Below are 14,532 nucleotides of genomic sequence, written 5' to 3'. Positions count from 1 at the left end.
AGAAAAAAAAAGAAAAAGCTCTGTAATCAAAGAAATTTGCTAAATGCTCTAGTCTTTAACTTCTTACAATTCACAATGCCAAAGAACATAGTAAATGATGGCTCTGAAATATATTCCAGAGATTAAAATTTATAATTTTTAATCTAGTATTTGTAATTTTTTTTTTTCTAGAAAATAACTTGGAATCCTTTTTAGCCTCCAGAATGCTGAAATACAACTCAGTGAATCATCAGTTTCTGGAAACATGGGTCAGCTGCTAGGGAGCCAGAAATTGTTACTAGGTGGTTGGATCCATTGTCATTGCAGGTATCAATTGGACATTACTGACTAATAAAAACAGTGTTAGTGTTTTTCTGAAATGTTTTGGCCCTATAGAAATTTTCTTGTAATGGCTCAAACATTTAAGATTTTATTGTGTCCATTATTATAGAAATAAGATAGGCTCCACATTAAAAGTTAATAAGTGAGAAACTAATTGGTTGAATGATGAAGAGGTTATACAATGTGTTTTTTAATTATAGAAAAGAAGTACTCAGTGGAATTAAGCTTAACTTTGAAGTTAGGTCAGCATTTGAATGAGCCCAGAAGGAACTGAGCAGTGGAACCATGAGAGCAAAAGAATGGTGGTGGGCACCAGGAATCAATATCAGTGTCAAACCATTCCTGAAGCTAGAAGACAACAGCTGGAGCTACTGCATTTGGGGACTGCCATGGATAGGCATTCTATGGTGCAGTGTTGGGGTTCAGCAAAGACCTAACACCACAAAGAGCCCTTCTCAATGGGAGATGCTGAGGGCAAGAACTGTTACTGAAAGGTCAGCTGGGAGCCATGGTCAGGAACCTGGAACCACCAGGCAAACAAACAACAACAATACTACTGACTAGCCATTGCCAAAGAAACATCATTTTAGGGGGCCAGCAAATGAATTAGGTTAATGTTGTTTTATTTATTATTCAAACTAGTGGCCCAGTGCACGAAATTCATGCATGGGGTGGGGGAGTTCCCTCAGCTCAGCCTGGGCCCTCTCCAATCTGAGACCCCTTGAGGGATGTCCGACTGCCCAGTGGGATCAGGCCTAAATGGGCAGTTGGACATCACTCTTACAATCCAGGACTGCTGGCTCCCAACTGCTCACCTGCCTGCCTTCCTGATTATCCCTAACCACTTCTGCCTGCCAGCCTGATAACCCCCTAACCACTGCCCTGCTAGCCTGATTGATGTCTAACTGCTCCCCTGCCAGCCTTTTTGCTCCCAACTTCTCTCCTCTGCCAGCCTGGTCACCCATAACTGCCCTCCCCTGCAGGCTTGATTACCCCCAACTGCCCTCCCTTGCAGGCCATCTTGTGGTGGCCATCTTGTGTCCACATGGGGGCAGAATCTTTGTTTACATGGGGGCAGCTATCTTGATCTGGTGTGTTGGAATGATGGTCAATTTGCATATTACTCTTTAATTATTGATAGATAGGATAGAGGCCTGGGATGGGGGCCAGCTGGTTTGCCCTGAAGAGTGTCCTGGATCAGGGTGGGGATTCCCTTGGGGCATGGGGCGGCCTGAGCAAGGGGCCTGTGGTGGTTTGCAGGTCAGCCACACTCCTGGGTGACCCAAGCAGAGGCCCTGGTATCTGGAATACATTTATCTTCTACAATTGAAACTTTGTAGCCTGGATTGGAGGCCTAGGTGGGCCAGGGCAGGTGGAAAGCTTGACTTCCTCCATTGCCAGGGGTAACTCTAGCCTGCTTTCTCCAGCTCTGTGGCTGCTGATATATTTTTTAGGATTTATCTTCTATAATTGAAACTTTGTATCCTTGAGTGGAGGCCTGGACTGGCCTGGATGTGTGGAAAGCTTGGTTTCCTCCATTGCCGGGAAAACCCAAGCCTCTCAATTGCTCTCATGGTTGGGATTAATTTACATACTTGCTCTGATTGGCTAGTGGATATGGCTGGTGGGCATGGCTTGTGGGTGTAGTGGAGTAATGGTTAATTTGCTTATTACTCTTTTATTAGGTAGGATATTTGAGACCCCTTATAGACTGACTCCAGACAGCACCCAAAATTTGTTCTAGTTTTGAACAATCGTGGCCATGAAAATACACCACTCAGATGTCCTTTTTCTGGGAGCATAGTTGACTGGTGTGCCATCCTTCTAGATCCAACACCACATTGGGTCTCAGGCTACACCTCCTGTAATTGCTCCTGGCCAATGATTGAGCATGGTGAGGGTACTTGTAAGCACAAGCCCATTCCTGGATTGTGGAACCCTTCTAATGGACAGTTTTGGTGCCAGATTTCCTGCTGACCTGGCTGAACATTTATTGGAACTGTGCTGAAGCCTGAGACTCTTCCTTTCCAAATGGCCATCCTTATCTGTTTTCTTCATGGGAGTCAACTCAACATTGTTATCTGAATGCTTTCCTTGCCTTCTGGAGAGCCTTCTCTTTATTCTTCTCCAGCATTTCCCCTGATAACATTTCTTGAGCATATAATCTTAGCTTGATGTCTTCTTCTCAAAGGACCCCAACTAACACAGATACATAACTATGAGGTTCCATTCTGTTGAACTTTTAGGTGAAATCTTTCTCTCATAGGCATCCCAATGCTTCAAATCACATGAAGAGAGAAAAGTTCTCCATCTCTTAGTGCCATCTTTACCTTGATTTTGAGCACAGAACCCCATTTTCCCTTTCTTCTGAAAGGGGTTCAATTTGGAAAGGATCTTGTCATTTGATAAAAGCAAAGGAAAGGAAATTAACACTGGGAAACTGGCCACTCAGAAGGAAAGAGAATGCATATGAAGAATAGAGTACTTTAAAAAAAGAATAAAGGCCTTATCTAAAGTTACCTTTTTTTAATGTAATTTTATTGATTTCAGAGAAGAATGGAAAGGTAGAGAGAGATAGAAACATCAGTGATGAGAGAGAATCATTGATCAGCTACCTCCTGCATACCCCCCACCCTACCCCCTGGGGACTGAGCCCCCAACCAGGGCATGTGCCCTTGACCGGAATCGAACCTGGGACCCTTCAGTCCTCAGGCCAATGCTCTATCCATGAGTCAAACCATCTAGGGCTAAAGTTATTTTTTAAAGAGCCTAATAGAAGGCACTTCTGATTTTCCAATCAGCAAGTAGTTATTATTTTTTCATACTTAATGTATTAGATGCCTAGGGCTGCATAATAAAGTAGCCACAAATGAGTCGCTCTAAACAGAAGATAAAGTTCTGGAGGTTAGAAGCCTGAAATCAAGGTGTTGGTAAAGCCATGCTCTCTCTGAAGGCTCTGGCAAAGAATCTACTCCATGCTGTTCTCTTAGCTTCTGGTGCTGCTGACACTTCTTAGTGTTTCTTGGCTTATTGTTTTCAGTCCAGTCCCTGCCTGGGTAGTCACATGGTGTTCTCCTTGGATGTCTCTCTGTCTTTTCTGCTCTTATAAGGACACCAGCCATAATGACTTAGGGTCTACACTAATGACCTCATCTTCACTTTATTACAATGGCCAAGATACTACAGTATTTAAACTAATTTTATTTTAAATATATTCTTATTGATTTCAGAGAGGGAATAAGAGGAAGAGAAATAAGAGACATCAATGATGAAAGAAAATCACTGATGGCCTGTCTCCTGCATGCTCCTTATTGGGGACTTAGTCTGCAACCAGGGCGTGCGCCCTGACCAGGAATTGAACCGTCTTGGTTCATAGGTCAACATTCAATTACTGACCCACACTGACTGGGTGACACCACAGTATTGTAAAATAAGGTCAGAGGTCCCCAGGGCTAGGACGTCAATGCATCTTTTGAGAAGATATAATTCAACCCAAACACTTCCACTCTTTGAATGGAAATGGAGAACTGCATAATTAAACAAAATTTCTGTTAATTGACAGATAAGAAAACAAGCTGTTCTATGTATTAGTGAATTGTGCTGTGGCTTTTATTGTGTCCCTATGGTATGTCTGATGTGTCCATGTCCTCTTCAGATGCAGCTGGCACCTAGCACTTTGGGTCACTGCTAAATACTGGATGGAAAATAAAACCAATATGAATCTTCTAAATATTGGCCTGCAGATGACATAAATTGATAGGCACGTTTATTATAACTAAAAGCACTGCTGGTTTGAAGCAGTGACCTTTCCATCTGAAATTAATTAGGTCTTTTCAATGGCACTACCTGTACATGAAAACACTTTCGTGATTCAGAGAAACAGAATACAGAAGTCACTAAACCAATCAGATGAACAGGATTTTATGAAGCACTTTCTGGATAATAAATTACAGCACACTAAGACTTCACATATATATGACTAACCATTTTTAGCAGCTTCCAAATACCAAAATCCCATCTGCCACAGGGAAGTGGCTGAAGTAGGATGAGAATCTAGCAAATATTTTTATTAGGCTAGAAACCATCCACAACGTCCTTCCCCCTGACTCTATTATCAAGGATGTTAAAGCTAAGAATTTGAACTCTAGCTTTTTTTTTCATGACTAGAGCTGGCCATGTGACACACTTTAGATCAATAATATATAGGAGGAGTCACTGGGGAGGGCATCGCTTCACAATAAAATGACATCCTCTTTAGGAGGAGAGTTCTTGACTCATTATTTGATACTCTTCCTTCTCCCTACCAGGATCGTAAATGTGATAGCAGGAGATGAAGCAACTAACTTAACACCATGAGTTTAAAATTTTCCATAGAAATGGAGAAGTAAGACCAAAGGTGAAACAAAAATCACCAAGTGTGAATTTTAATATTGGATATTCCCTCCTATGATTGAATTTGAACTTAGTTTTTTATGACAGTGCTTATTACAAGCGGCTATTTAGCCTGCCAGGTGACATTTGGCAATGTCTGGAAACATTACTGATTGTTAAAGGGCAGCTACTGGCATCAGGTGGGGTAAAAACCAATTGATACTGATATACATTCTGCAATGCACAAGACAGTACCCCAAAACAAAGAATTACTCAGCCCAAAATGACAATAATACTGAGATTAAGAAAGGTTAGTCTATAGGTCTCAACTTCTTTAATATTAAATAAGGGAATTTTAACAACATGACATCTAAAATTCCTTGAAAATAGAACGTAGTCTGAATATTTCTGACAAGATAATTCTTGTGTTATAGTGTAGTTATTCAAGAGAAATTTAAGCTATCTTTTAAAATAATAGTTATGAATACTAAGTAACAATTGCAAAAGTTATATATGTACTAAGTAAAAAACCAGTATACAAAAGTGTAGGTGCTGAATGACTACTACCATTTTAAAAAGAAGGTGAATATAAGTGATGATAAAGTGATGCTAGTGGTTGTGCTGAGGATATAATAAAGGGGTTGTTTGCTCCTTTTATTTTGCAAAGGTTATTTCATGAGATTTATTGTATTTTTATAATTTGGAAAATAATTTTAAAGTAATTAAATGGGGAAAAATTAAAATACTCAATTGATGTTTATTTCTCTGACATTTGTGAAATTTTCTTTTAGCCTTATAAAAACATTATACATAAAGTGTTTTATGCAATTGAAACCATGTCTATTCATTCATCAAGTAAGCAATATTCTTTCACTAGTTTCTTTTTTGTTTTCAGTAACCATTTTATTGATATATGTTTTACATAAAATACAATTCACTAATTTAAAGTGTACAATTCAATGGTTTTTAGTATACACACAGATTTGTGAAATCATCACCACAATCAATTTTAGAACATTTTCATCACACAAAAAGAAAGCCTATATCAATTAGCAGTCACTTCTCTTTCTCTTTATCCACCCCTTCCAGGCCTAGAAAACCACTCACACATCTGCTTTCTGTCCCTATGGATTTGCCAATTCTGGGCATTTCATATAAATAGAATAACACAATATGTGGTCTTTTGTGACTGGCCTGTTTCACTTAGCATAATGTTTTCAAGGCTCAGCCATGTTGTGACATGTATCATGATTCATTTCTCCATATCGATGAATAAATAGTCCATTGAATATCCTACATTTTATTCTGTTTAATGAACATTTGAGTTGTTTCCACTTTTTGGCTATTATGAATAATGCTGCTATGAACATTCATGTGTAATCTTTTGGGTAGGCATATATTTTCATTTCTTTGGGGTGTATACTTAGAAGTAGAATTGCTGGGTCATGTGGTAACTATGTTTAACCTCCTGAGGAACTGCTAGACAGCTTCCAAAGGCCACATGATTTTATATTCCCACCAGCGGTGTACAAGGATTCAAATTTCTCCATATGTACCTGACTTATTTGCATTTTTCTGATGGCTAATGATGCTGAATATTTTTTCATGTATTTATTAGATATTTTAACTTTATTTTTTATCTTTTCACTTAAATCATGCTTTGCTAAATATAAACTACAGCAACAGTAAAATAATTGACCCCATCAAAATGAGGGTAGACTAAAAAAAATTTTTAAAGAGTATGTTTCTTTCCTCAAGAATCTTACAATTATTTTTACAAAATAGAAACAGTTATTCCTGAGTGTTAATTAAAATGTTGCAGGTGCCCAGTCAGAGTGGCTCAGTTGGTTGAGCATCATTCTGGGCATGAAAAGGATGCTAGTTCTATTCCTGACCAGGGTACATATCTGGGCTGTGGGTTCAATTACCTGAGGTGGACGCTCTTGGTGCACCCCTTTGTGGGCTGTGTGCATAGTCTTGTACTTGGTCGCTGTTGGTATCACTAGGAAGAATTGACCTCCAGGCCAACTGGTTGTGAAGACCAGCTGTGTCGACAATGGAAGAACTGCTGTGCTGGAGACACCCTTATGGTGTAGGGCTTGCTTCAGTGAAACTTTGATGCTCACTGATTCTGCCCTTTAAGTGTGTCTCTTATGGATGTGAACAGTTGTAATCTGATATGATCTCGCACTGACCACTGGGTACACTGGTTTTTGGATTTTCAAGGAGTTGCAAAGTCAGCCACTGCCTGGGGCCACCCAGCAGGAGCTACAGAGAGATTTACAGATTCCTCCTCTTTGGGGTTTGGAAGTGTCCAGATGAGGCCCCGCTGTGAAGCAAGGCAGACTGCTGCTGCCAGGCCTTGGACCTTTTGGAAGATTTTGAGCTCTCTGATCCAGCTGCAGTTTGTTAGGTTTTAGGCTGCAAAAGGACAAGCCATTCATATGCAAAAGCTGCTATGCACATCTAGAGTGGGGTTGTAAATTGGGTGGGGCGGGGTCTCTGGGAATCACCAGGGTGGAGCAAACAGCAATGGCTGCCAGTAAGCCCTGTACCTGAGAGTTTCCAGGTCTCTGTGTCCTGCTGCCCCATGCAGGAACAATGATCATCGTAAGTACCTCTGAGAAAAGCCACCCTCATATTCTGGCCCAATGCCAGACAGTCCAGTTTCTCCCTGTATGAGTTTGGGTCCCCAGAGTCTCACCCAAAACTGGTGCTCAGAGCAATCAGGAGCTTGTATCTCCCTCCCAATTGAAAAAAACAACACCTCACCCAGTTGCCAGCCTGTTTCACGCACGTCTCCACACCTCCACACCTCCTACCATTCTCAATGTGCTTTTTTCTTTCCTTCTACGGTAGTTGTAGAACTTCCACCCAGCCAGCTTTCCCATGGTTCTGGATGATACTTGTTTTATCTTTTAGTTGTAGTTTTGATGTCATTGTGAGAGGAAGCAAGTACAGTTGTTTACTTATGCCTCCATCTTGGTTGTCCTTACTAGTTTCTAATAACTCCTTAACTGTTGAATTCTTAGAGGTCAACTCATTGACTATTCCTTTTCAGAATTTTTGTGAAAGCATCAGACCTTCAACATTAAAATGTTGTGTGTGTGAAAACTAGTCAGTATAGATTTGTTTTAGATTCCTGTGCCTGCTACAACAAACTACCATAACAAGGTGGCTTAAACAACATAAATTAACTTTCTTATAGTTGTGGAGGGCAGAAGTCCAAAACTAGCATCACTGGGCTGAAATCAGGTGTCAGCAGGGCTGTATTCCCCCTGGGGGCTCTAAGAGGGGAATTCTTGCTTCTACCAGTTTCTGGTGGTTGTAGTCATTCTTTTGGCTTGTGGCCCCTTCACTCCAATCTGCTTCTGTTTTCATATGTTCTTCTCCTCTGTGTATTTGTCATCTGCATGTGTTCTGTAATGTGATGGCATTTACGGGTCAAATAGGTAATCCAGGATAATCTCCCCTTCTAAAAAATTTTAACGTAATGACACAAAGACCTCCCGAAGAAGATAAATGAAAAGTTCCAGAGCTTCTGATCTAGTACCTTTAGGATCTTTTATAAAAATTATTACAATATTATATAAAGAACATATAAATCTAATTACTAACTTTATCTGAAAATCTGAGTTTCTTTTCAAGCTTAACCTCAGACTTTAAGTCTGGCAGGATCATCCAGGATCTTGATCCTAGGAATGTAGAATGAGAATAAACAATTTGTCACCCTACTAAATGAAAGAAGCATGGCATGATAAATTTTGTGGAAATGAACTTTTCAACACATCATTGTAAAGAGGTTTTTTTTATTTGTGAATTTACCAATAAAATGTGTTTTTAGCCAAATTAATATTGGACACAGAATGACTCCTTATCTGAAATAGAGAGCTTAACACAGTTTTACTGTTTCTCAACAACTATGAAGGGTTCTGAAAATTAATTGGAGCATTTAACCTTAACTGCACAGTTCAGTAAACATAACACTGTGAAGTTACTGGAAGGCAGCACTCTTATTTTCCTTGCGTTGACCAGGAAGCTGAAACTATCTTAACTCTCCAATTAAAGCTATCATAACAAAATGATGATAGTACACAAACAATTAAAGCCCTGGAGCTTTCCTTCCTTTTCCCCATTTGGCTAGTTTAATTCTTCAGATTTAGTGTCAGAATTAGCCTGTCAAAGGCTTAACTTTAGAGGGTAGTTACATTTCTTGTCTTGACCAGGAGTATTTCTAAATCTAAACATGAATTTGCATATGACATGGAATATATTTGATCTTGGAATATTAGAACCTTTAATGCTATTCATTTAGATGCAATTAATCAGTAAAATCCACTCTAATTATTCACAAAGCCAGTATTAAGGAAGCCACCTGCTGAGCCTTAAATAAATCTAAAGAATTATTCCATAAATTGGGTAAATCATGATCAAAATTTATTTCAGTCAAGACTGTGAGAATGCCACCTAACCGAAGAAGAAGAAAAAATCCTTTGGTCCAATAGAGCCTCAGAGTGAAACTAAGTTTGTGTCTTTTCTCTTTCAGGAGTTAAATAAGGTTTGGGTGGTGTTTTTGTTGTTGTTGTTTTTTAAGTATATTTTAATATTTGCACCCCATGAAGTAAAGGAATAAGAATTGGAAGTCTCAAAAACAATCTTTCAGATTCTTTAAAAAGTAATAAATGATAAAAGCCTAATATATCTCTATAACCAAACTCCTCCTCCCTTTTACCAAGTCCCTCCCCACCTCCTCTCATGCCAGTCTTTGAAATCTAATTCCATCCATCCATCCTATCTTTCAAGGACTAAGTTCTCCTTTGGAAATGGACCTTCTCACCCATCTGTGAATAAGCCCTATCCTATCTATAATTACTCCTAGCCTGTTTGGCTCAGTGGGTAGAGTGTCAGCCTGCAGACTAGAGGGTCCCAGGTTCAATTCAGGTCAAGGGCACATGCCCAGGTTGCAGACTCAATCCCCAGTAGGGGGCAAGCAGGAGGCAGCCAATCAATGATCCTCTGTCATCATTGATGTTTATCTCTCTCTCCTCCCTTCCTTCCTGAAATCAATAAAAAATATATATACATTTTTTTTAAAAAAGAACAGAAGTTCTTCATCACCCCCTGCCTTTTTACACTTATTATCCTATATTCCTTCCCAAAACACTTTGCTGAATGGTATATTTCACTCAGTTTTTTTCATTTCCTTATATTTCATTTATTCCTTATACCCTCTGCAATCTACCTTACAGGAGATAATAGTAACATTTACATGACACTGTTCTGCTTTTTAGTTCAGAATATTTTTATTATGGTAAAATATGCATAACATGAAATAAATAATTTTAATCACTTTAAAGTGTACAGTTCTGTGACTTAAATACACTCATGTTGTTGTGCAACCATACCCACATCCATCTCTATAACTTTTCCATCTTTCCAACTGAAACTCTATACCCAGTAAATGATAATTCTCCATTTCCCTCATTCACCCACCCCAAATTCAGCCCCTGCAACCATTAACCTACTTTCTGTCCCTATGAATTTGACTAATCTAGGCACCTTACATAAGTGGAATCATACAATATTTGTTCTTTTGTATCCAGATTATTTCACTTACTATAATGATTTCAAGGTTTATCCATGTTACATTTTGTGTCTGAATTTCCTTCTTTTTTATGACTGAATAATCTTTCATTGTATGCACATACCACATATTTGTTTATTGATTGACACTTGGATTGCTTCTACTTTTTTGCCTATTATAAACAATGCTGCTATTAACATGGGTGTAAAAATATATGTTTAAGTTCTGCTTTTACTTCTTTTGGGTAAATAACCAGAAGTGGAATAGCTAAATTATATGGTAATTCTATTTTTAATTTTTTGACTATTCATCATTCCACTTTCTATGGCAGTTGCTCATATTACATTCCCACCAGCAATGTTCAAGGATTCCAACTTCTTCACATCCTCATCAACACTTGTTTTTTTCTTTTTGATAATAGCCACCTTAATGGGTGTGAAGTGGTATCTCACTCTAGTTTTGACTTATTGATGTTGAGTATCTTTCCATATGCTTATTGGCCATTCATGTTTCCTTTGAAAATTGTCTACTAAAGCTCTTTGACCATTTATTAACTGAGTCATTTAATCAAGTAATTTAATTAATTCAGTGAGTTGTAGGAATTCTTTATATTTTGTATATCAGTCCTGTATCAGATATATGATTTACAAATATTTTCTTCCATTCCATAAGTTGCTTTTTCACTCTGTTAATAGTGTCTTTGGATACACAAAAGTGACCTGGCACTATTTTAAGCACAACTTATTTAATATTTATAACAACTCTATGAAGTAAGTACTATTATTATTATCCCCATTTACAGTAGAGGGTTTAGTAATGTATCAACATACTACGGTAATGACTGAGCTTAGATTGGAGTCCGTTATGGACTGAATGGTTACATCCCCTCTAAAGTCATATGTTGAAACTGCTTGTCAATGTACTGGTATTGAAAGGGCCTTTGGGAGGTGATTAGGTTAGATGAGATAATGAGGGTGGAGCTATTATAAGTGGGATTGATGCCCTTATAAAAATTATGAGAGCTTGCATCTCCTTCCTTCTCTCCTCCAGGTGAGGATATAATGAGAATTCAGCAGTCTGGAAAGAAAGCTCTTACCCAATCAATCAGCCTCCACAACTTAAGAAGTAAATCTGTTGTTTATAAGCCACCTATTCTATGGTACTTTGTTATAGCAGCCTGAATAGACACATACACAGCCCACGGGTTTGTTGCAGAAACGCTATGTCATAGACACCTCTTATAATGGAGGTCAGTAGCCTCCTCCTCATCAACTTCAGTTATCTTTTCTCACCCCTCATTCTACTGCCTAGCTTTTTCTCTATCATTTCAAATGATGACTTTTACTCTGTGAAACCCTCCTTCCTTTGCCTACTACACTTTTCTTGGTTCTTCTTCTTCTTCTTCTTCTTCTTCTTCTTCTTCTTCTTCTTCTTCTTCTTCTTCTTTGACAGAGATATCTCCTTCTTCAATCTTCTGTGCTTTTCTTTAAAAAAAATATGTATTTTTATTGATTTAAGAGAGGAAGGGAAAAGGAAAGAGAGATAGAAACATCAATGATGAGAGACAACCATTGACTGGCTGTCTCCTACACACCCCTCACTAGGGATGGAGCCCACAACCCTGGGATATGCCCTTACTGGGAATCAAAACCTGACCTCCTGGTTCTTAAGTCCATGCTCAACCACTGAGCCACACCAGCCAGGCTTCTGTGCCTTTCTTCATGCTTACAGCTTCAAAGGTCTTCTTCAACCTCCCTCTTTGTTTATTCTTCTCTCTCCAGGAAACATCTTTCCTCTCTGTTGTTATACCTTTCTTTCCAGTACCTGTGAAAGTACAAAGACCCTGTTTGAAAATAGTGTCTTTGCAAATGATCAAGTTAAGATGAGGTCATTTAAGCAGATCGTAATCCAATATGACCATAAAGGGGAGAAATTTGGACATAGATACAGACATGACTGTAATCTACAAAGAACACCTGAGGTTACCAGAAGCTGGGAAAGAGGAATATAACAGGTCCTTCCTTTAAGCTCTTCAGAAGGAACCAATAATGCTGAGACCTTGGTTTCAGACTTCTAGCCTGCATAACTGTGAGACAATAAATTTCTGTTGGTAAGCCACCCAGTTTGTGGTACTTTGTCATGGCAGCCCCAAGAAACTACACACTTTCCAAAAGCTTGGAAGCAACTATCTGTGAATAGCCTCTCAAACTCACACCCCTGGTCCTAATTATCCTTCTGAGTTCTAGGTCTACAATATCAACATGATCTCATGACTATCCAACCATGATCCTGCCTTTGCAGAATGTTACTCTTCTCTCATCTCCCTTCTTTCTCACCTTTGGCCCCACCTTGCAACCTTTGTAAATGAGATAGCTATGGCTCCAGCCATTCTGGCTGAAAACCACAAAGTCACCTTTGAATCCTCATTTTCCACCCCCTTGAAGCTCTCTCCATTTCTGTAATCCAAGAATCATGTGTGGCCCATTAGTTTGGGAGACTATTATCAGGTTCCCAGACTTGGCAGCCCTTGTATCCCATGGTCAGAGCCCTATCTGCAGGCCCAACTCTACCTAATAGGCAAAAGGATTGAAGGCATGTTAGCCCAAATATTGGGACACAGACTCAAGGACTCCCTACTGTTCTCTCAGATAATAGTATGACCCAGAATCTGAGTACTTCTCTTGTTTCTCCTTATTTAAATAACCAAAGTTTTGCCTGTTATCTTAATATTTTTTATTTATTTATTTATTTATTTATTTATTTATTTATTGTTTTTATAATTTTTATCTTAATATTTTAAAACGAAGAAGTTCTATCTAACTCTAGCCCAGGGGCTAGAGTTCTGATAGGTACTCACAGGTGTCCTTGAGATCTAAGATTCCAACTCTTCTTCACATCTGGATTACTTATCATGCCATTTGACCACTGGCTAGGACATCACTGTTATGCCACATTAGAGATTCTGACTCAGCTTGTTTGTTTAATTTAGTGTTCACTGTCTATTTTTTTTTTTAATGAACTCAAATGTATTTAACAGATTCAGAGAGCATATTTACATTTCAATTTTCTTTATTAATCCTAAGATCCTTAAAGAAATCCAGAAATTTGAGAGGTTAAATAACTAGTTAGCATTTGTAGCGCCAACAATCACACCAAGGCCTCCTGGCTCTGCATTTCCTGCTCTTTCCACTTCACAACATTGCATGCTCCTGTGCCCTCACCTACCAGTTACACAGCACCTCTTTCCAGCCTCCTTTAGCTCTATTGGGGCCTCTAGCTGTAGATTCCTTTCTCTATTCTCATCTTCCCTCTCCTGCTGTAGATAACTGACTTATATTCTATCATCTCCAAAGAGTTGACATATGGCTGCTTTTGAAGTGACCTTGAAACCAGTGATCCCCCTTCTCAAAGGAATTTTTAACACAGTTTAAGGAATTGCAAAACTATATAGTATCATAAGTATGCAAGTTCCCAAGTATAAGGTCATCATCATATTTCCCATGAACACATATTTTTCAGAGAAATTTTTTGAAGGCGATACAATGAGAGTCCATGTGATGCCAATATAAGCTCTAATGTGTAGAGGGCCCCCTGGGAAGGCACATGGGCATTCTTTAATTATTGTCAACTGAAGCCAGTGGCTTCAGCAAAGCCACACCCTGGGAACATGCTTTGCCAAAAAAGGCAAGAAAGGGTGTTGTCCTCAGCTTGACCTTCATTTCAGCCCACGGTGTGGGGAAGTGGTTTTTGATGTCTAAATCCAGCCTAGCACAAGGAATGCTCAGGGCCTACTAAAGAATGCAAATAATCTCCCTTGTTTTGACCTTTTGGTGAAACTTCCTGATATTTGGGGGTATAAAAAAACATGCTGTATGGGCTCTGGGTCACTGTCTCTCCATCAGAAGAGGGCAACAGTTTACCCATCCCCAGCTTTTCTTTCTATCTCTGCGTCTTGTTGCTTTCCTTTATTTCTCAATCCCCAGCCCACCTCTACTCAGGAATTGGACCTGCTTTCTAGCCATGCTGGATGCGGAAAAGAGAGAAAATAGTTACATCAATGCATGAGAAAAGCACAAGTACTGACCACCTCAGATGAATTTATGTCCACTTTTCCACTTCAAGATGGTATTAATCTTTTAGTAATACTCTCTCCCTTATTTAGTACTCAAAGACTGCATAATGTGTTATATATTGCCATTTCCTGGCTTGGCCTATAAGATGTTGGACATGTGAGGAGAGAACAGGTTCTTTCTAAA

This window comes from Pipistrellus kuhlii, unplaced genomic scaffold (assembly GCF_014108245.1).
Source record: "Pipistrellus kuhlii isolate mPipKuh1 unplaced genomic scaffold, mPipKuh1.p scaffold_m20_p_2, whole genome shotgun sequence".
NCBI lineage: Eukaryota > Metazoa > Chordata > Mammalia > Chiroptera > Vespertilionidae > Pipistrellus > Pipistrellus kuhlii.
The sequence above is the reverse complement of the archived record's forward strand: the minus strand, read 5'-3'. Positions refer to the sequence as shown.